This window comes from Podarcis pityusensis, assembly GCF_964106645.2.
Source record: "Podarcis pityusensis genome assembly, chromosome: W".
NCBI lineage: Eukaryota > Metazoa > Chordata > Lepidosauria > Squamata > Lacertidae > Podarcis > Podarcis pityusensis.
The window spans coordinates 29,664,356-29,684,430 of NC_138045.1; the positions used below are offsets into that span (position 1 = coordinate 29,664,356).

At 43.7% G+C, this 20,075-nt stretch overlaps 1 long non-coding RNA gene and 1 pseudogene across 2 annotated transcripts in view; both read right to left on the reverse strand.

Annotated features, from left to right (window-relative positions):
- Positions 1-20,075, reverse strand: part of LOC308467825 — a 411,166-nt gene that overhangs the window by 355,688 nt on the left and 35,403 nt on the right. The window lies entirely within an intron of this gene.
- Positions 5,642-9,227, reverse strand: LOC308467650 (H(+)/Cl(-) exchange transporter 5-like; annotated as a pseudogene). Its single transcript has 5 exons — positions 9,051-9,227; positions 8,582-8,881; positions 6,993-7,475; positions 6,573-6,789; positions 5,642-5,731 (listed from the first exon to the last, which is right to left on the reverse strand). The product of its transcript is annotated as a H(+)/Cl(-) exchange transporter 5-like (transcript).

Here is a 20,075-nt window from a genome sequence, read left to right on the forward strand (position 1 = left end):
GTGAAAAAATGTCCTTGTAATTCAACTCCTCCCCCCTTTGTCAGCCCCACTCCCCATCAGTCTATATCCTTTGAAAGAGACAGCTGTGGCCACTTTGAAACTTTGGTGTCTGTTGTTGTTGCAGGTCTTGTGATGGCGAAGAATGAGTTGAGGGGTTGTTGCTGCTTTTCATTATTGCACATCTGTAGAAGTGATATCCTGTAAGGGGGCAGGGTTTTGAGGACTTAAAGACAGTGTTAGAAAAGGGAGGGGGCAAAAGGCAAAAAGGATGTCCTTCGGTTTCCGTTGGAAGCTGCAAATAATAAAAATCTTAGCGGATTAAGCATTTCATTCATTCCAATATTATTATCACATTCTCATATAATTACTGTTATTATCTGCCAAGTTCGTTTGGTTTCCTTCACTTTGGAGAGAAAGAGAACTGTAAAAAATACAAGGTTAAAATAATAATGAAACACACACACTGACTTATGAGGAACGAAAATAAATAAATGCTAAGACACACAATTTTAAGAAATCTGAAGTAACAATGAAAATAAAAGAGTGTTTCTTGATGTGACAACATCGGCTAGAATGTTAATAGCAAAATACTGGAAAATGACTTAATACGAAGGAAAAATGAATGGCAATTTAAAGTTGTGCAAGTACCTTGCACTAGCCAAAGTGACAGAATTAATAAGAGATGCTCAGGCCAAAGGTAAACAAGTACCATTCCACAAACAATGTTTGGTTGTGCTTCGATTAACTTCATAGACATCATGGAGAAACGGATTAAATAAATGAAAACAGATTATTTGTAACTTTAAAAAGTGTCAAAGCCACAAAGAGATGGAAGTCACTAATATAGCAGGGATTCAGACTTGTTTCACAGAACAGAAAGACAGTTGCTGTGGGAGGGGGAAAAAAGGGACAAACACTTTGTTATCGGGGTTCACATATCCTGTTAAAAGGGAAAATTATTTCATGTGAGAAGCCTGTCAGGAAATGCTGTTCCTAAAATTCCCATTGAGGGGGGGAATGCTTTGATATTTACCTGTGAAAAGAATTTGGCATGTTAAGATTTGGAACCTGGAAAGCTCCTGACTTTTGATGGGCTAGTTTTTTTAACCCTTTTGTCTTACGTAGCCCCTGGAGCAAAGACACATTAAGGATGATTTCCCTCAATGGTTCCAAGTTTTTACATAAGGAAATTTGGATAAGTTTCTCCCCCCTTACAGTTCCCCCCTTCCTCTCTCTCTCTCTCTCTCTCTCTCTCTCTCTTTCTCTCTTTAGCTGATCTAGCCTCTGTGCATGTGCAGAGTGATTGTGTCTCAGCAAACCTTTTATACTATTGAAAATGTTGCATCCTTTGGCTAAATTACTATTTGAGTAAGGGAAGGGAAGGGTAAGGAGTAGATTTTGAAAATAGGGTTTGATTTTAAACAAAAAAGAGAAACTCAGCAATTTAAGTATTCACTAAAACTAGCAATTTCAGCCCAAGCAAAAGAGACTGCTTCCTTTATGTACAGGAAAGGGCTAATATCCCTCTGGCCATTCGCGGAACAATGCCACGCCCTTATATGTGGGGGAAATGGCTTTTTTTCAACATTCTCAGTCATTTCAACCTTACCATTTGCAGACAATTTTTTTTTTTCTGCCCTTTATTTACAGGATGGATGGTCAAGGCTAATGCTACTTGACTATATGAATTTTATGTGCTTAAACTTTGAATAGACTTTTAAGTTTGATTTTTTTTTTTTAATAGTAGACAAAATGATAAATAGTGTAATCACTCAAATGCTTGATATTACCAGTTGTGCTTCAAAAACATCATGGCTTTCACCTCTCTCCTCTTAAAACCAAAGAGCAAAGCTAGGTAGAATTTCAACTCATCATCTCACCAGAATTTAAGAATTACCTTCCAATGCTTGCAGACACATGGCCTTCCACACAGCCACAAATTGGGAGAGTTGAAAGGGACCCTGGGGTCATCTAGTCCAACCCTCGAAAATATAGGGTTCACAGCAAGATTTCACAGCAAGATTTGTACTACCAAAGAGACATACACATTTAAGTACAGATTTACAGCTGGGAAAGGAAACATCTATGCTCCTATCATGTACTAAGGAAGAGGAAAATAAAAGTACCCAACTTTACACAGAACCCTTTTAGCAGATCTTGAGATAGTTTGAGTGAGTTTGCTTCCTTAGACTAACGAATGCAAGTTCCTATAGAAATATTTAAAGGAAGACTGAAGTGAACAGATTTGTTTTTCCCCCCTTAACTTGCAGAGGAATAGTAAGCCTAATTTAGATTATTATTATTATTATTTTAATAACTGCAGCATTGGAAAGTGAGATGCAGGGTGACTTTAGGAAAGATTGCCCCCTCCCCTCTTTGCAGTTTCCTTTAAAGGAAGCTTACTTGGGAGTAAATTTACCTGGCACAGAAGTAAGAAGGGGAAGAAAACTGAAAGAGGCAGAATGAAACAAGGGGGGCATTTTCTAACAAAAGAGTCCAGGAAGTCTTATAGAGACTGATATCAGGAGCCTTACAATAACTCTTCTGTCCAACCAAATCAAAGTAAAAAACTGGACTCACATATTTTTCTTAGAATGAACACCATACTTTCATAGGCATATGCTTAATGAAATACATACACTGCATTTTAGCTTGGGAGAGCAGTTGGCTCAACTAGGCCTTTGCAGCAGAAACATTAGGTTAACTTCACCTTCCAAAATAGACTGGAACACAGGTGTACTCACAAACTCAAAAGTTACAACAAAACATCATTTACCATTAGACTTAAAATCACCCTCCTCACTTAAATTGGAGGAAGGAGGTGGGGTAATCCCCCTTTCAGAACACAAGTAGCACGTATACAGGATTTTACCACTTGGGAGGAAAACTCTCTTTTAGAGCCTCTCTCAAATAACAAACATTTGCACACTCCATTCTCCATTTTGTTTTGTTTAAGATTAATAAGTTGCAACATGGCTTCCTTAGATTTAAAATTTTGAAGCAAGCTTGCAATTTAAAACTATGTGCATTTAAGAACAGTCTGTGGATGCCGAGGCCAATGTAAATACAAACCCTTGAAATATTTCTAAATCTTTGAGTACATCTCTTATTCATTTTATTTTATTTTATTTTATTTATTTTTTTTAGAGAAACTAAGATCTCTAATGCGTGGGCTCTCAGGCTGGGCTGTTATTACATCTACTGCCTTCTGAGCACCATTAAGTTTACAGTTTCATGTTCTAGCTTTAGGTTATAGTTTAACAACACAAATTTGACCATTTTTTTTTTTTCCCCCTTTATTTTTTATTTTTTTTTATTTTTTTCAATTGGAAATGCTGGAGGGGCATATTAGAATCCTCTCTGGGGCAAAAAGGCTTCATGGAAGCTTTGTTGCCAGGAGGAGTCCAGCTAGGGTGTTTAGTGAGCTCCCATTCTCTCATATGTTATTATTGGGCTTTTTTTCGTTAACGAAGTACGCTAAAGACAGAAAGAGTGGAAACACACACACAAGGGAGGAGGGGCAATGGGAAAGAAAGGGGGGACAGATAAAATATCCTTTCAGTACTCAAAGTACCCTTGACTAACACAATTCCTACTTATCTATAAATCACGAATTAAATTCTGGAAATCTCAAACCTGAACCTGAAACAAAACCACGGGTCCCTCTGCCCGGAAACTCAAACCACGGGTCCCTCTGCCCGGAATTCCTTTACCTCAGCGCTGTTTACAAGACTAATCCTAGCGTGGGGCCCCACTTCGTGAACCGCCCCTTCTACCCTCCACGACAGCCTCCTGCCTAGCCTTTGAGACTAAGTTCGGAACTCCCTACTGGACGCTTGTGTAATGCAATGCCAGATCAGGGTCCGAGAAAATGAAGGTTTGGAAAGGAAACAAACGACCTTGCGTTCTCACATACCCGGGTCATCCCTAACAAAGGTCACCAGACAGGAGGGGCAGCTTCATTTGCATAGTTAGGGTAGGTGGAGAGTAAGAGAATACTTGAAAGACTCCTCTGGACGACTCCGAGAGAGGGATGTCAGAGAAAAACAGTAAAAGAGCCACGCTTTCCCGGACTCAATTCCAAGACGGAAAACGGGGGAGAAAAGGGATAGAGAGATTAAGACGTTCCTGGACGACCCCGAGGGGGAACGTCGGAAAACAGCAATAGTACCCCAATTTCCACGGTCACCTTCCGCGTAAGGAATTGGGGGAAGGGAAAGGGAAAGGATTTGACGTTCCTGGACGACCCCGAGGGGGAACGTCAGACAGTAAGGTTCCGCAACCTCCCTGGCCACTTTCCGAAAGGGGAGAATCGGGGGAGAAAAGGATAGAGCTAAAACGTTCCTGGCCGACCCCGAGAGGGAACGTCGGAAATGAAAGAAGGAAAGTCTGGCTGTCGTGGAGATGTTCCTTTTCCACCCCCCTCCCAATGTATTTACTTCAAACCATACTCACGTTCGAAGATGTCCCCTGCGGATCTCAGGATCCTTTCCCCTTAGCCGGCTTGACCTCGCCTTTGCTTCCCCTGGTTGGGCTTTTGGTGACGATTGATTACCGCCCGCAAAGAGGAGGCAGGGAGAGGAAGAAGGATCCCTGGGCTAAGGTTGCCCAGTGGCGCCTGATCCCCTCTATCTCCCTCCTCACCTCTGCAGGAGAACCAAGTGTCCCTGAGAATGGTCGCCAACTGTTAACGGAAAAATCTGAGGGCTCCCTTGGACAAAAAGTAAAGACACCAACCAGAGTAAATTGAAGCAAATCAGCAGCCTGTAGGCTTGGTCTTTATTGAAGAAAGACTGTCGCGACAGGGTGCTCCCCTCACTTGCAGGTGAGAGGAAAGACCCAGAAAGATGGTGTGTCAGACCTTATAAAAACTTTTGAAATTCCCATCCTCCAGGTCAAGCCCACCCCCAGAAATATCATGCATACATTACAGAAGGGGTTGACATCATGCATACATTACAGAAAGGAGGGGTTGAGGGAGGAGTTGTGGTGGTAACCTGAGTGTCCTGGAGTGTCTTCCAGGAGACAAAGGGGAGTTTGCAGTTTCCTGCCCCCAGAGGGAAGATCTGATTATTGTCCTTTGTTCCAGTCCGTGCTGAATCCACTATCATATGCAAGTTCTTTGTCATTTTGATTGTCTTCTGTCTGGGATTATCAAGGCTGACATAGCAACTGGGCAGGGCTCCTGTGGATGTGCTGGTATGCTGAAGGGATTATGGCTGACCAGAACCAAGCCACCCCCCTTTGATAGTCCTTGTCACATGGAGTAAAATAAAATGGAACAGTGCAAATCCGATGTATGGTTGATTTTCTATGAATTTATAACAGAAATGGGGCGTATGTAGTGTGTGAGTGTGAGTGTGTGTGAAGTTTGTGCAAACAGAATGACTGGGGTGGGGGGTTCCTGCTACACTTCCCGGAATCTCGCTTCCAAATTCTGTATCTAATAAAGTCTGTTCTTCGAGAGAGAAAGCAAAATCTCCGCCAAATTTCCATAGTGCAATTTTACAGAAAAAGAAAGAAAGAAAACATGATTATCATTAGATCGATCTGGATTTTCCGTAAGCAAAACAAGGAGTCTTGGCTAGAGGTTTGTGTAGGAGACTGCACTCGCACTCGCACCCGGCTCCCGAATCTGGCTTCAATTGAAAAGGATGGAATCTGGATCCTGATTGGACAGTTGTGCAATGTGTTTCAAAACATCCTTTTGGTAATCATTCCCAGGAGTTTCCTGGAAAAGAAAAGAAAAGTCAGTTTGGAAGACCATGGCGGCATAATTCTCAAACTCAGCTCTTCCGCCAAGGTTCCTGATCTGGGGTCAGGGTGGATGAAAACTGTGCTTTTAATTGACTCGATTTAAATCCAATCCACCCTGGTCTGGAAATTTAGGATTCCAAAAAGGAAACCTTCCTCTGCTTGTCCATATTGCACCCAGCACCCACTTCTCTTGCACCTGGTACCTCTCACATCCAGCACCTGAGTGTCTGGCCCACGGCACCTCTCACGCCCAGCATACTCGTGTCTCGCACCTAGCACCTGGTTGTCTCGCACCTGGCCCCTGTGTGTCTCACACCCAGCACTTCTCACACACCTGGCACCCACGTGTCTCACACTTGGCACCTCTCACACCCAGCACCCATGTGCCTCGCACCTGGAACCCACATGTCTCGCACCCGGGACCCCTCACACCTGGTACGTGCCTATCTCACACTTGGCACTTCTCCAACCCGGCACCCGCTTGTCTCGCACGTGGCACCCCTCACACCCAGCACCCACTTGTCTCACACCTAGCGTCTACACTCAGCACCCATGTGTCTCACACCTGTGTGTCTTGCACCCTGCACCCCTCACACCCGGCACCTGCCTATCTCGCACTTGGCATCTCTCACACCCAGCACTTGTGTGTCTTGCACCCGCCACCCCTCATACCCTGCATCCACCTGTCTCACACCTAGTGTCCGCACTTGGCACCTGTGTCTCGCACCTGGCACTTCTCACACCCAGCACCTGCATGTCTTGCACCCGACACCTCTTGAACCCACCGCCCATCCGCCTCGCACCCAGCACCTCACCCATTCTGCGTCACCAGGCACTGTCGGAGGCCCAGCTTCTGGAAGATGTCCACCATGATCTTCATGGGCGTGTGGTCGGTGACAGTGAAGGGACTGAGGTATAGGATGGGGCGGAGATTCAGGATGGGCGGCAAGTTTGGGGGCAGCGCAGGCGAGTGATTGGAGAAGGAGACCAGTGAGGAGGTCACGATCCCCTCTTGGGTCTGGCGGGCATTTTCTGGAGGGGGGGAAGAGAGAGGAGGATTAGTCTGGGTGCAAAACTCAGTCGATTGAAATCCCCCCTTTTTACAGAAAGGTTTAGCCTTGCTGGCATTTCAATCAATTTCAATGGGAATTTGAAGCTGGATCTTGACCAGAAATCGAGGAAAATGCCGGCGATGCTGAACCTGTGCATAAAAGTGGATTTCTCGAACCCCTCACCAACAGAGATGAGCAGGTCCCTCCTCAGCACAAAGCCCACCAGGCGCTTCGATTCCTGGGAGAGCACCACTGGGTACCCGCTGTAGCTGGTGGCGCCCAGCACCCCCTCTACATCTCCCAGGGTCATGGCACCCTGCGGCAGGGCGGTCAGTGGCGGGGGCCCATGGCATCGGCGGCCAGGGTCTTATGTGTGAATTCCTCCTTGGCCTTGAGGAAGGGGTAGCTGTTGAGGCGGATGTGGGAGTCGTAGATGCCCAGGAGCCCGGCTGCAGCATCGGTCACCCACTTGCTGGTCACAGCCATGAAGGGGACGATGTACTCTAGGCCGCCAGTCAGCTGAAACATGATGACCACCAGGGAGACGGTCATGCGGGTGACGCAGCCTGGATGGGGAGAGAAGAACCGGCAATGATGTAAAATCAATATTAAAAATGAAATCAAAATTCTAAAATGGAAATTGAAATAAAAAATTTAAAATTTGAACTGGGTTTTTTTAAAATGAAAATTGGTTTTTTTTAAAATGTAAATTGGGTTTTTTCCTGGATTTAAATTGGATTTCGAGGATTTAAGTTGGATTCTTTTTATTTACGTAAATGGGATATTTAAAAATTTTAATGGGTTTTTAAAATTTTTTTTTTAATGATATTTATTGAAAATTTTAGAATTACAAAAGAAAAAAAAAGAAAAAAAAAAGAAAAAACAAACCACAATCAAACAATACAGATTAATAAAAATCAAGATCAGAAAATAGCACGACACAATTAAAAAACAAAAATATTTTATTTAAATCTGATTTATTTATTTTTTTAATAAGGGAGAAAGCGGGAATGTCAGGGCTGGAAGCTGCTCTCTTCCCCAGAAACCATGGCAGACTGCTGACGGTTTTATAGTCTTTATTTACAACTATATACAGAAGGCATGATGATTAATCCATCAATCCGAGTCACTCACTTCAGATACAGCTAATGGCTTCTTCTTCCTCCAGCACCCCCTTTCTTTTGTCCTCGCAATGAAAATTTCCCTCCCCCATCCGATTCAGAGGTTAACCCTTGTGGTGCTTGTAAGTCAGCCTGTTCACCCCCCACCTCTTCCTGGTTCTCAAGTCCGGTTGGGAGTTGACGCTGCCCCACTGGGCTCTTCTCCCTCCTCTTCCGCATACACATATTCCTCTTCTGCTCCTGTCTCTAAGCGCCCATGCTCAGCTATGTATGGGGACTCGGAGCGTCCTGGCTCTGCCCTGACAGGGAGGTTTCAGCAGCATGGGAAATGTAGCGCCCAGCTGTACCCCCCACAAGGTGGGTGCCAGGGGAGCAGGAGGGAAACATAGTGCCCAGCTGTACCCACTACCAGCCACCAGAATCAGGGTTTAGGGGAGGATGATGTTCATGGCACCACCCAGGCATGAACAGCGGTATGTTTGCCCTTCACAGTATCAGCACAATATTAGTGCAATATGAGCACAATCAACGTAATATTTGTGCAATATTAGCAAAATCTGTGCAGTATCAGCGCAATAGCAATGCAATCAGAACAATATGAGTGCCAAACCAGTGCAATCTCAGTGCCATACCTGCTCAGCCTGCTCTCACCTTCATCCCGAAGGTGAAGACGGTGACAACGCCCTTGAGAGCCAGCGCCAGCTGCCACATGGTGTGGTGCACCCCGGGGCCGGGCAGCCGGTCGGGCCCCCCGCCCCCCCTGGGGGTGCCGTTGCTGATGTAGTCGCAGAGCTGCGAGGTGTTGAGGCGCCCGCAGTCGTTTAAGAGCTCCGAGATGAGTTTGCTGGTGCTCATGCGCGTGTACTGGTTGGGGAAGGCCAAAACGGCTGTGGCCGCCGTCACCACCATGACCTCAGCCACCGGGTAGCGGCCCAGCCAGGTGGTCTTGCGCTGCCTGCGGGGAAGAAATCCAGGAGAATTAAATTAATTTTTTCCATAAATTTAAATGGAATTTTCAATTAAATTTTCCAGGATTTACATTGCATGTTCACTCAAGAAGAGACATGCAATGGCATACAGAAAAAGTGACATTATAGTTTTTAATTCTGGGGTTTCCCACGCACCGGCACCAGGCGATGTTGGCACGGATGAAGGCGGTGCTCCAGAGCCCACCGAAGACACCCATCAGGATGAAGGGCACAAGTTCGAGGAGGTGCCAGGGGGCGTGGAACTCAGCATAGAAGAGGACTAGGCGGCTGTCGCCAAAGGGGTTGATTATTATGAACCCCAGCCACATTTTTAGTTGAAAAGATGCCGGTGATTTAAATCCCCATTCGGATTTTGAGAGCAGGAGGGAACGGAATCCCCGCAGCTAGAAATCTAGGGATCCATATTTCTAGTATATTTCAAGTATAATAGTTATGATTATTCATTTTATTTATATTAATATTCATAATTACTTATTTCATTTCTATAATTATTTATACTATGCATAATCATTTTTTATTTATTATGTTCATACTGTTGACAATCATGCTATTTATAATACCGTATTTTTCGCTCCATAGGACGCACTTTTTCCCCTCCAATGAAGGGGAAATGTGTGTGCGTCCTATGGAGCGAATGCAGGCTTTCGCTGAAGCCTGGAGAGCGAGAGGCATCGGTGCGCACCGACCCCTCTCGCTCTCCAGGCTTCAGGAAGCTATCCGCAAGCCTTGCAAGCCCGGTGGGAGTTCCCGCGGGCTCACAAGGCTTGCAGGCAGCAGCCTGCAGCCCCGGCGAGTGTCCGCAAGCCTTGCGCGCCCGGCAGGAGGTCCCGCCGAGCGCGCGAGGCTTGGGGCAGCAGCCTGTCGCCCGAAGCACGGGGAGCCCTCCGGAGGGCTCCCCGTGCTTCGGGGGAGTGTCTGCAAGCCTTGCGCGCCCGGCAGGAGGTCCCGCCGAGCGCGCGAGGCTTGGGGCGGCAGCCTGTCGCCCGAAGCACGGGGAGCCCTCCGGAGGGCTCCCCGTGCTTCGGGCGAGTGTCTGCAAGCCTTGCGCGCCCGGCAGGAGGTCCCGCCGAGCGCGCGAGGCTTGGGGCGGCAGCCTGTCGCCCGAAGCACGGGGAGCCCTCCGGAGGGCTCCCCGTGCTTTAGGCGAGTGTCTGCAAGCCTCGCGCGCCCGGTGGGAGGTCCCGCCGAGCGCGCGAGGCTTGGGGCGGTAGCCTGCAGCCCGAAGCACGCGAGGCTTGGGGCGGCAGCCGCGGCGGGGGGGAATAATTTTTTTTATTCATTTCCCCCCCCAAAAAACGAGGTGCGTCCTATGGGCCGGTGCGCCCTATAGAACGAAAAATACGGTAATTATTCAGATTTCAGGAGTAGGAGGGGATGAAATCCCCGCAGCCAGAAATCTAGCACGTGAGAAGTTGCACCAAAATTGGCTTGAACACACACACACACACACACACGTATAGATGACTTAGAGAAAATGTGGTTTAGATTGGATTTTAATCATTGGAAATAAATCAATAAAGTTGGCCTTACCTCGGGGATCCGAGGTGTAGGGTGCGAAACCTCAAACGAGAAGCACGGCCAGGAACAAGAAAAGTAGCGCCCAGGTGGCGTAGATGAAGTAGTTGAGGCTGTAGGCGAGGGCGCCCTAAAATGGGGGGGATCAAAATCAACGATTTTCTTCAAAAATAAAAATAAAATCAGATGCCAGCAAGGTTGAACCTTTCAGTAAAGAGATGATTTCACTCAAGTCAATCGATTGAATTGGAATACAGTGGTGCCTCGCAAGACGAAATTAATCCGTTCCGCGAGTTTTTTCGTCTTGCGAAGCAACCATATTAGCGGCTTAGCGCTATTAGCGGTTTAGCGGCTATTAAAGGCTTAGCGGCTTAGCAGCTAAAAGGCTATTAGCGGCTTAGTGGCTTAGAAAAAGAGGGGGAAAAGCGAAAAAAATCTCAAGACCCGCAAGACATTTTCGTCTTGCAAAGCAAGCCCATAGGGAAATTCGTCCTGCGAAGCGCATCGAAAAATGGAAAACCCTTTCGTCTAGTGGGTTTTTCGTCTTGCGAGGCATTCGTCTTGCGGGGCACCACTGTAAAATTAAATATTTAAAATTAATATTATCATAAAATGTATAATATAAATATAATACATAATAAAATATATATTATAAAATAAATATAAAATAAAATATAGAATATTCATACTATGTAATAAACAAAATATAATATTATAAAATAAAATACATATTATAAAGGAATTAAATAAAACAAATTTAAATAAAATTCACCCTGCTCTGAAAATGATACTGTCTGTATTAAGAGGATGACAGCAAGGCTGTACCTTTCAGTAAAGTAAGGATTTAAATCAAATCTGATGGAAGAGGGGTTTCCATCGCGATAGAAATTGCGATAGAAATCATGATTTAAATATTAAAATCTTGCATTAAATCTTGATCATGATTTAAATCTCTAAATCATGAATTAAAATGTGAATTAAATCATGACAAATTGTGAGTGAAATCGTAATTGGAGCGATTCAAATCTTTAAATCGTGAATTAAATCATGGTTGGAATAGTGATTTAAATCCTTAAACTGGGAATGAAATTGTGAGTTAAATCTTGTGTAAAGGTGGTGTAAAGGTAACACTCCAGCACAATCAGCGTGAGATTTACAGTCTTTATTACATATATACAAGAACAGCTACAGTTCAGAATTACGCGTCTGAACCCGTTGAGTGGCTTCCTACGATTCCCACGCCAACAAAGCAGTCTTGGGAATTGCGCAATACGCCTTTGATCCTTACATTTCATTTTCCTCCTTATCTGTGCTGATTTGAAAGCCACCTCCCTTCCTGAGTCTGAGCTTCCTTCCCGGGCCTCTGGGTGGTTGCAGGACTCTCTAGCATCCCTGAGCCCCTGCTCTCCCTGGCTACACTCCGCCCCCTGTTCTGCCTCTTCTGTCCATTGCTCAACAGAATCCTCTCTGACATCGTGATTTAAACCTTTAAACCGTGAATTAAATTGTGAATGAAATCGTGATTTAATTTGCAATTATTTTGGGGGATGTTCGGGGGTGGCCACTCACCCCGTCCTCCTTCCCGGTCTGAAGCTCCGCCCATGACCGCCACACCGGACATTTGTCCCGGTCCTGGAAGGTGATATTTAGGGAATTCCTGCAGCAATGTTCATGGTTGTATCAAAACCCGTTGAGGCACACGCCTTCCTTCAGGTCCGTCAGCCAAGGGCGGAGATGTCAGTCAAGCCAGCCAAGGCTCCTGTGTGTTGTTGTTTTTTAAAAAAAACACCACATAAATTTTTTTTAAAATAAAAATTCACATTTCCCCCCATTTTAATTTTAAATTTTAGAACTTTTAAAATCCTTTAAATTCCTTCAGGTCTGTCATCCAATGGGCTGATGGGACAATTGAGCCAGCCAAAGCCCCTGTTTATTTTGATTTTTAAAAAAAATTTATTGCATTTTAATTTTTTTTAAATCAAAATTCTCATTTTCCCCCATTTCCATTTTAAATTTTAGAGTGTTTTTTTTTAAAAATCCTAAACTCCATTACTATTTAATTTGGTATTGGAAGTCATTGCAAGAACGATTAGGGAGGAGGAGAGAATAAAGGGCATAATAGACATGGGAAGGCCTGGAAATTTTCCTGTTGTTATTCTGTCTCTCACAGCTACAATACACCTACCATTACAATTATGGACTGGTCATTTCTTTGTCAGAGGGTGTGCTGCCAAATACAGCAGTTCTTTCCAAGGATATCAGGACAAAAGGAATGAGGAGGTGGAAGGGTAACCACAACGGTTTTATTAACAAATAAACAGCAGGCATACAAAGCATAACTTAAAACAGGGGCTACCCTTCAGCTGCCCAGAGCCCCAGGTAGAGCAGCAGGAGAAAGACCCCCGACATCAGTCTCCCAGCATCAGGTCCTTTGATCTGGGCGGAAGCTCACCAGGCCCCTCCCACCTATGGCTTTTATAGCCTAAGTGTACCTGGCATTACTCAGGATTAATACAGAGCGGCTGAGAGTCTCCCACTACCTGCAGCCGGCATCCAGCCAGCACTTGCAACACAGAAGAACCCAAGAAACTCCCAACAGGTGTGTGAAACACAAGACTTAAACTGGGGATGTTAAAGGGAAAGGGACATGCCACCTAACTCCTCGAAATACAATTGTCTTCTGCATTTCCACTACATTGGGTAAATTTAGCAGGGGATCAAATACTCCCCCCCCCTCACTGTATAACAAATATTTCCCATTCTTTTTCCTAACTTTGGCATACTTATATTTCACCAGAAGGTGATTATCAGATGACTCATGTTTAAGATCGTGCTCACCTTCATCATAGGCTGCTCTTTGTCTCAGAGACTGTATTTTCAACCTCTTTTCAACCATCGAGGCATCCTCAAGTGTTGCCTGCTTTCCACCCCTACCATCCATATCTACCCTACATGTCTCCTGAATTTTTTCCATATTAGTCTCATCCATTTTTCCTAATTTTTCCTCCCTTCCTTGCTCCAAGACATTCACTGCTTCTGTTAACAATGGCTCTATCTTAGTAGTAGATTCTAACACCATTTCAATATTTTCATCCATTCCGGCACAAATCTTGTCTGATAACTTATCCCAAATTTCCTTCACCTCTTTGATCAATTCTTCTTTCCACACAGAGAAAAGTCCCCTCAATTCCAAGCAAACCTTGTCCCTTGCCATGTTTTAAACTACTCAAAATACTCAGAACCGAGTGAAATTAAAGCAATTCGCTCTGCCTACCCTGGTTCTCAAAACAGTCAGTTTTAGAACAGTACCTTATCACTTTGTCAAGCCCACTTTCCCAAGAAACACCACTTCCTGTACTTTCCCTCCAGCCCGGTTACCCATTACACATATACAATTTAAAATAAAATCCAAGTTTCCAATTAACCTTCAATAAACACAAATATCTACCTTAAAAGGAACACACACAAAACTGTTGGGATGCTGCTCGATCAGAAAATAAGCAAGCAATGCGTTTATTGTGGGCATTTTCCAACCAAGCACAGAACGCCTTGAGCCTAGGAAACGCTTCTGACTTCTGCTTGAGCACAAACACATGAATGTACCTGGAAAAAGAATCAATTAAAACCATGAAGTACCTTGCTCCACCCAAAGAGAGTGCAAGTGGACCAACCAGGTCTGCGTGGACTAGCTGATAGGGCTTGGAAGCCTGTCTGTTAGACACTTTGCCTTTGGGAGCAACCTTCACTTTGTTTTCTGCACAAGAGACACATTTCATGTGAAACTTACAGGGCTTTATGGTCAAACCCTGAACCATCCCAGGCATCTTGGCCAGCGCCTGCCATGACATGTGACCAAATCTTCTGTGCTGTTCGTGAATACAACCTGAATGAAGAACTTTGTTAGTTTGTGCAACACAACAAGATTCAACATTAGACGCATCAACAGCTTTGTCATCATAAGTTAGCAAGAACAAGCCATCTACAAACTTAGCATGCAAAATGTCCTCTTTGCCCATCTTAATAACGCAGATGCCCTTCTTGAAGAAAAATCTCAAAGTCTTGCTCAGTCAGCTGTGGGACGCTGAGCAAATTGTCTGCAGAATGTGGAACAAAAAGTACTTTGCTGATGGTGGTGTGTAGACTTGCCAGTTTCACTGTCCCGACTCCTGCAATTATCAAAGTCTTACCATCAGCCTGTTGAATTTCCCCATCCTGAGGCGTGAAGGAAATAAACAGGTGTCAATTTCCACAGATGTGCCTCGTGGCTCCAGAATTGACAATAAAATGGCTTTTGGCCTTTGGAGCAGCAGTGCTAGCAAACAAAGTCTTATTTTGCACAGGCCTGGGTTTCTCTTTTTTTTAAATAAATATTTATTAAGGTTTTCACAATATTACAAAATGAAAAAGAAAAAAAAGAAAAAATACAAAATAAAAATAGTTAAAAACAATTCAATCTTTCCATCACTTATCTTTCATTTGCTTGTTTCCTGGACCTCCTCATACCTCCCTTTTTTGTATTCCAGTTCAATTTGTTAGTTCAGCAATTCCTTTCCCTCCTTATTTTATCCTGATCTTTAATCTTAATATATTATAGCATTAAATTTTTACCTTAAAAATTCATTTTTTCATATTCTTTTATACCATTACAGCTAGAAACCACTTAACTTCAATCCAACATCATTCTAACATTCATTAATTTTGCAGTATTTCTGTAAATAGTCTTTAAATTTCTTCCAATCTTCTTCCACAGACTCTTCTCCCTGGTCTCGGATTCTGCCAGTCATTTCCGCCAATTCCATGTAGTCCATCACCTTCATCTGCCATTCTTCCAGAGTGGGTAGGTCTTGTGTCTTCCAATACTTTGCAATAAGTATTCTTGCTGCTGTTGTGGCATACATAAAGAAAGTTCTATCCTTCTTTAACACCAATTGGCCGACTATGCCCAGGAGAAAGGCCTCTGGTTTCTTCAAGAAGGTATATTTAAATACCTTTTTTAATTCATTATAAATCATCTCCCAGAAAGCCTTAATCCTTGGGCACGTCCACCAAAGGTGAAAGAATGTACCTTCAGTTTCTTTACATTTCCAACATTTATTATCGGGCAAGTGATAGATTTTTGCAAGCTTGACTGGGGTCATGTACCACCTGTATATCATTTTCATAATATTCTCTCTTAAGGCATTGCATGCCGTAAACTTCATACCTGTGGTCCATAACTGCTCCCAGTCAGCCATCATTATGTTATGTCCAACATCTTGTGCCCATTTAATCATAGCAGATTTCACCGTTTCATCCTGAGTATTCCATTTCAACAGCAAGTTATACATCTTTGACAAAATCTTAGTTTTGGGTTCTAACAGTTCTGTTTCTAATTTTGATTTTTCCACCTGGAAGCCGATTTTCTTGTCCAAATTATATGCCTCCATTATCTGATAATAATGAAGCCAGTCTCGCACTTTGTTTTTTAGTTTTTCAAAACTCTGCAATTTCAGTCTATCTCCATCTTGTTCCAAAATTTCCCAATATTTTGGCCATTTGACCTCCATATTGAGCTTTTTCTGAGCTTTCGCTTCCATCGGTGACAGCCACCTTGGGGTTTTGTTTTCCAATAAATCCTTATATCTTATCCAGACATTAAACAATGCTTTCCTGACAATATGGTTTTTAAATGCTTTATGCGCTTTGACCTTATCATACCACAGATATGCATGCCATCCAAATACGTTGTTAAAACCTTCTAAATCCAAAAGGTCTGTGTTTTCGAGAAGCAGCCATTCTTTCAACCAGCAAAAAGCTGCTGATTCATAGTAAAGTTTAAAGTCTGGCAGGGCAAATCCACCTCTTTCCTTTACATCTGTTAGTATTTTAAATTTTATTCTAGGCTTCTTGCCCTGCCAGACAAATCTAGAAATATCTCTCTGCCACTTCTTGAAACAGTCCATTTTGTCCACAATTTGCAATGTTTGAAACAAAAACAACATTCTAGGCAATACATTCATTTTTATCGCAGCAATACGGCCCAGCAGTGAAAGCTTCAAATTTGACTAAATTTCTAAATCTTTTTTCACTTCAGCCCAGCATTTTTCATAGTTGTCTTTAAATAAATTCCCATTTTTTGCTGTCATGTTAATCCACAAGTATTTGACTTTCTTGACCACTGTTAAACCTGTCTCATTCTGAAACCTCTCTCTCTCAATTGGTGTTAAGTTTTTCTCTAAAACCTTGGTTTTTGACTTATTCAGTTTAAACCCTGCAACCTGACCAAATTCTTGAATCAGTTCTAAAACCCTTTTGGTACTAGATTCTGGCTCCTGTAACGTCAATACTAAGTCATCTGCAAATGCTCTCAATTTGTACTGTTTGGCTCCGACTTGTATACCTTTAACCAACTGGTCCCTTCTTATCATATTCAGCAAAACCTCCAGGACCGATATAAAAAGTAATGGGGAGATTGGGCAACCTTGTCGTGTCCCTTTTTCTATCTTAAATTCTTCCGTCACCACATTATTTACAATTAATTTAGCCTTTTGTTCAGAATATATTGCACCTATACCGTTTTCAAAACCTTCGCCTACCCCCATACCCTGCAAGTTCTTCTTCATAAAACTCCAAGAAATGTTGTCAAAGGCTTTCTCCGCGTCCACAAATATTAAAACTGCTTTAGTATTTATATTCACTTGTAATTTTTCTAAAATGTTGATTATGTTTCTCACATTATCCGATAGATGTCTACCCGGGAGAAAGCCTGTTTGGTCTTTATGTATCTCTTCCAGTAGCACTCTTTTTAATCTTTTAGCCAAAATATCTGCAAAAATTTTGTAATCCACATTAAGCAATGATATGGGGCGGTAGTTCTTAAGCTGTGTCTTTTCAGTCTCTGTTTTCGGTACAAGTGTAATATACGCTTCTTTCCACGACTCTGGTGCCCTTTTCCACAGGCCTGGGTTTCTCAACCCCTCCCTGCTTCCGGCCATCTGCAGGCTTTTTCTTTTGTTTCCCTTTAGCCTTTGGACAAAGACGCTGCAAGTGGCCTTCGTTTCCACAGTGCCAGCACTTCACAGCTGCCAACACCTTGGCTCCCCCTGGAGGCTGGAATGCTGTCCCACACTGCTCCCCCCTGAAGCACACAAACTGGTTCCGCTGCGTTCCTCCTATCATATTCATTTTGGAGGGTCTCCAAATCCTTTGAAGCCGTGAGCTCCTGCGCAGGTAAAGTTGCCAGCTGGCTTGCAACAGTGTGATAACTATTGTCTACAGAATCCAATATCAAGATAGCAAACAGAGATTCCAGCATGGTGAAACCTCTTTGAACTAATTCCTGTCTCAGATGCTGCAAATGCAAGACATAGGCTCTAAGGTCTTCCTCTGGCCCCAAACGCTTTTTGTGCAGCTTTCTGAAGTAAAGCAACACAGACCCAGCTTCTTATCGGAGATGTGAGGCCTCCAGCCCCTGCCACATCTCACGCGAGCTGGCTTTTCCAGCCAGGGTAATTAACTCTTCTGGAGCTACCGAGAGCAGAATTATTCCCATGGCTCTTGAATCTGCTGCAACCCATGCATCTGTCAGAGGACATGCATCTGTCAAAGGGGCGGGGGGATCCTCAGAAACAGTGTGCCACACCCCAAACCTTCTCATCTGACCTTTGCAGTACCTTGCCCAGTTCTGATAATTGTGGCCATTAAGACGTGGGCATGGAGCCCCATCGGACGTTGCCTGTAAGAGATCCATTCCTGCAGCCAGGAAACAGTAGTCTCTTCACAGGCGCCTTATCTCTAGCAGGTTGTAAATTATGAGGCCTGCTTCTCTCCGGCCTAATTGCTTCTTGGCACGGACTTCAAAAGCCCTCAAGCCTCAGCCGGGACAATCGGCTTCACATACCTCTGTCTCTGCTGGGTCTCGCAGCAGCCATCAGCAGCCTTACTCTCCTGTAAGCGCCGTGGATCTTGGCCCAAAACCCTGTTGTTGGGATGCTGCCAGGGAGATGGGGGCATTTGGCAGGCCTCCAGCTGGCTCCAGCCAGCACCCGGGTGAACTCCGGTTCTCGGAACAGCATCAATCAGTGACTCGAGCCTCAGAAACCTTTAGAGACTGAGTACGCTCTTATCAGCAGAGTGAATAAATCTTCACAATGGAAGTGGCGGACAGAGACATGTGTAAGCATTATTTACAGGCGTTTATTCAGCATAGTTCAGGAACAAAGGAAAAACATGTCTGCTTCCCTTCATGTCCAAGCAAACAGCAGTATAGCAAAAGCAATATACAAACAGAAGTTCCCAGCAAGCTGTGCTGGAATGTAAACAGGCATGTGACACACAACAGTCATGCCTGTTCCTTTTAAGGTGCTCAGCTGAAAGAGCACTCTGACATGAAGGATCTTGGTGAGGTATCCAACTATCTTTCTCTGGAAGTAGAGAAAAACTAGGCAGGTGATTTTTTGGTACACCAAACGCAAAAAATTGCTGATGTGTTAACCAGGCTGAATTTGGTTGATGCAAATCCTGTGGACACACTGATGGTATCAGGTTTCCAGGTAGATGATACTGGTGAAGCATTTTCTGACACTACATTGTACAGATGCATTCTAGGCAAACTGAACTTCATTGCCAGATGTTCAAGACCTGATATAGCTGTAAGCAGACATGCTAACAATCCTACTGTTCAGGACTGGAAAGCTCTCAAGCACATAGCACGCTATCTAAAAGGTACTATGCACTACAGACTCAGATTCACTAATCAGAAGTCTGGAGGTTTTGAAATCTTTGCAGATGCAAGTTTTGGCAGTGACACCACAGATGGCACAAGCACGTCCGGGGTGTGCTACACGTACAACCAGTGTCTGTTTGATTGGCTGTGCAAAAGGCAAACCACAGTAAGCCTAAGCTCTTGTGAAGCTGAACTCAATGCACTGTCATATTCTCTTATGGATTGTGAATGGTTGTTGCAACTGTTTAAGGATGTCAGGGTTACTGTTAAATGTCCTATACAGGTTTATCAAGACAACAGGTCCTGTTTGGCTTTGCTAGCCTCAGAGAGTTGCAAGCAAATAACCAAATACTTGCAGATAAAGTTACATCGTGCAAGGGAGTATATCCAGAAAGGACTCATTCAGGTGTCCTACATGCCAGGAAACAAAATTCCTGCAGATCTGTTGTCTAAGGTTGTTAACAAAGAACATCTTTTTTTTTTTTTAAAGCAATTTATTGGGTTTTACAATAAAAGTAAACATAATAAACAATATAACATTTGTCTTAACATAGTTTCACATTTTCTTTGGACTTCCTCACATCTCCCGCTCCCACTTTCATCGTTGTAACATTTTGTCAGCAATTTATCATCTTATTTAAATTCTTATATCCCTTCTATATTTCATAATCTTATAATTCTCGAAAGGAGCTAAATTTCCACAGTCTTACTTATTTTCTTAAAAACTTCTAAATTTAGTGGTGCTCAGTTATTTTAGTCTAGCATCTTATTTAGCATTCACTCAAATTACAATGCTTTTGTAAATAGTTCTTAAATTTCTTCCAATCCTCCTCAATCCTCTCTTCTCCCAGGTCACGAATTCTGCCGGTCATTTCAGCCAGTTCCATGTAGTCTATCAGTTGCATCTGCCATTCTTCCAGTGTGGGTAGATCTTGAG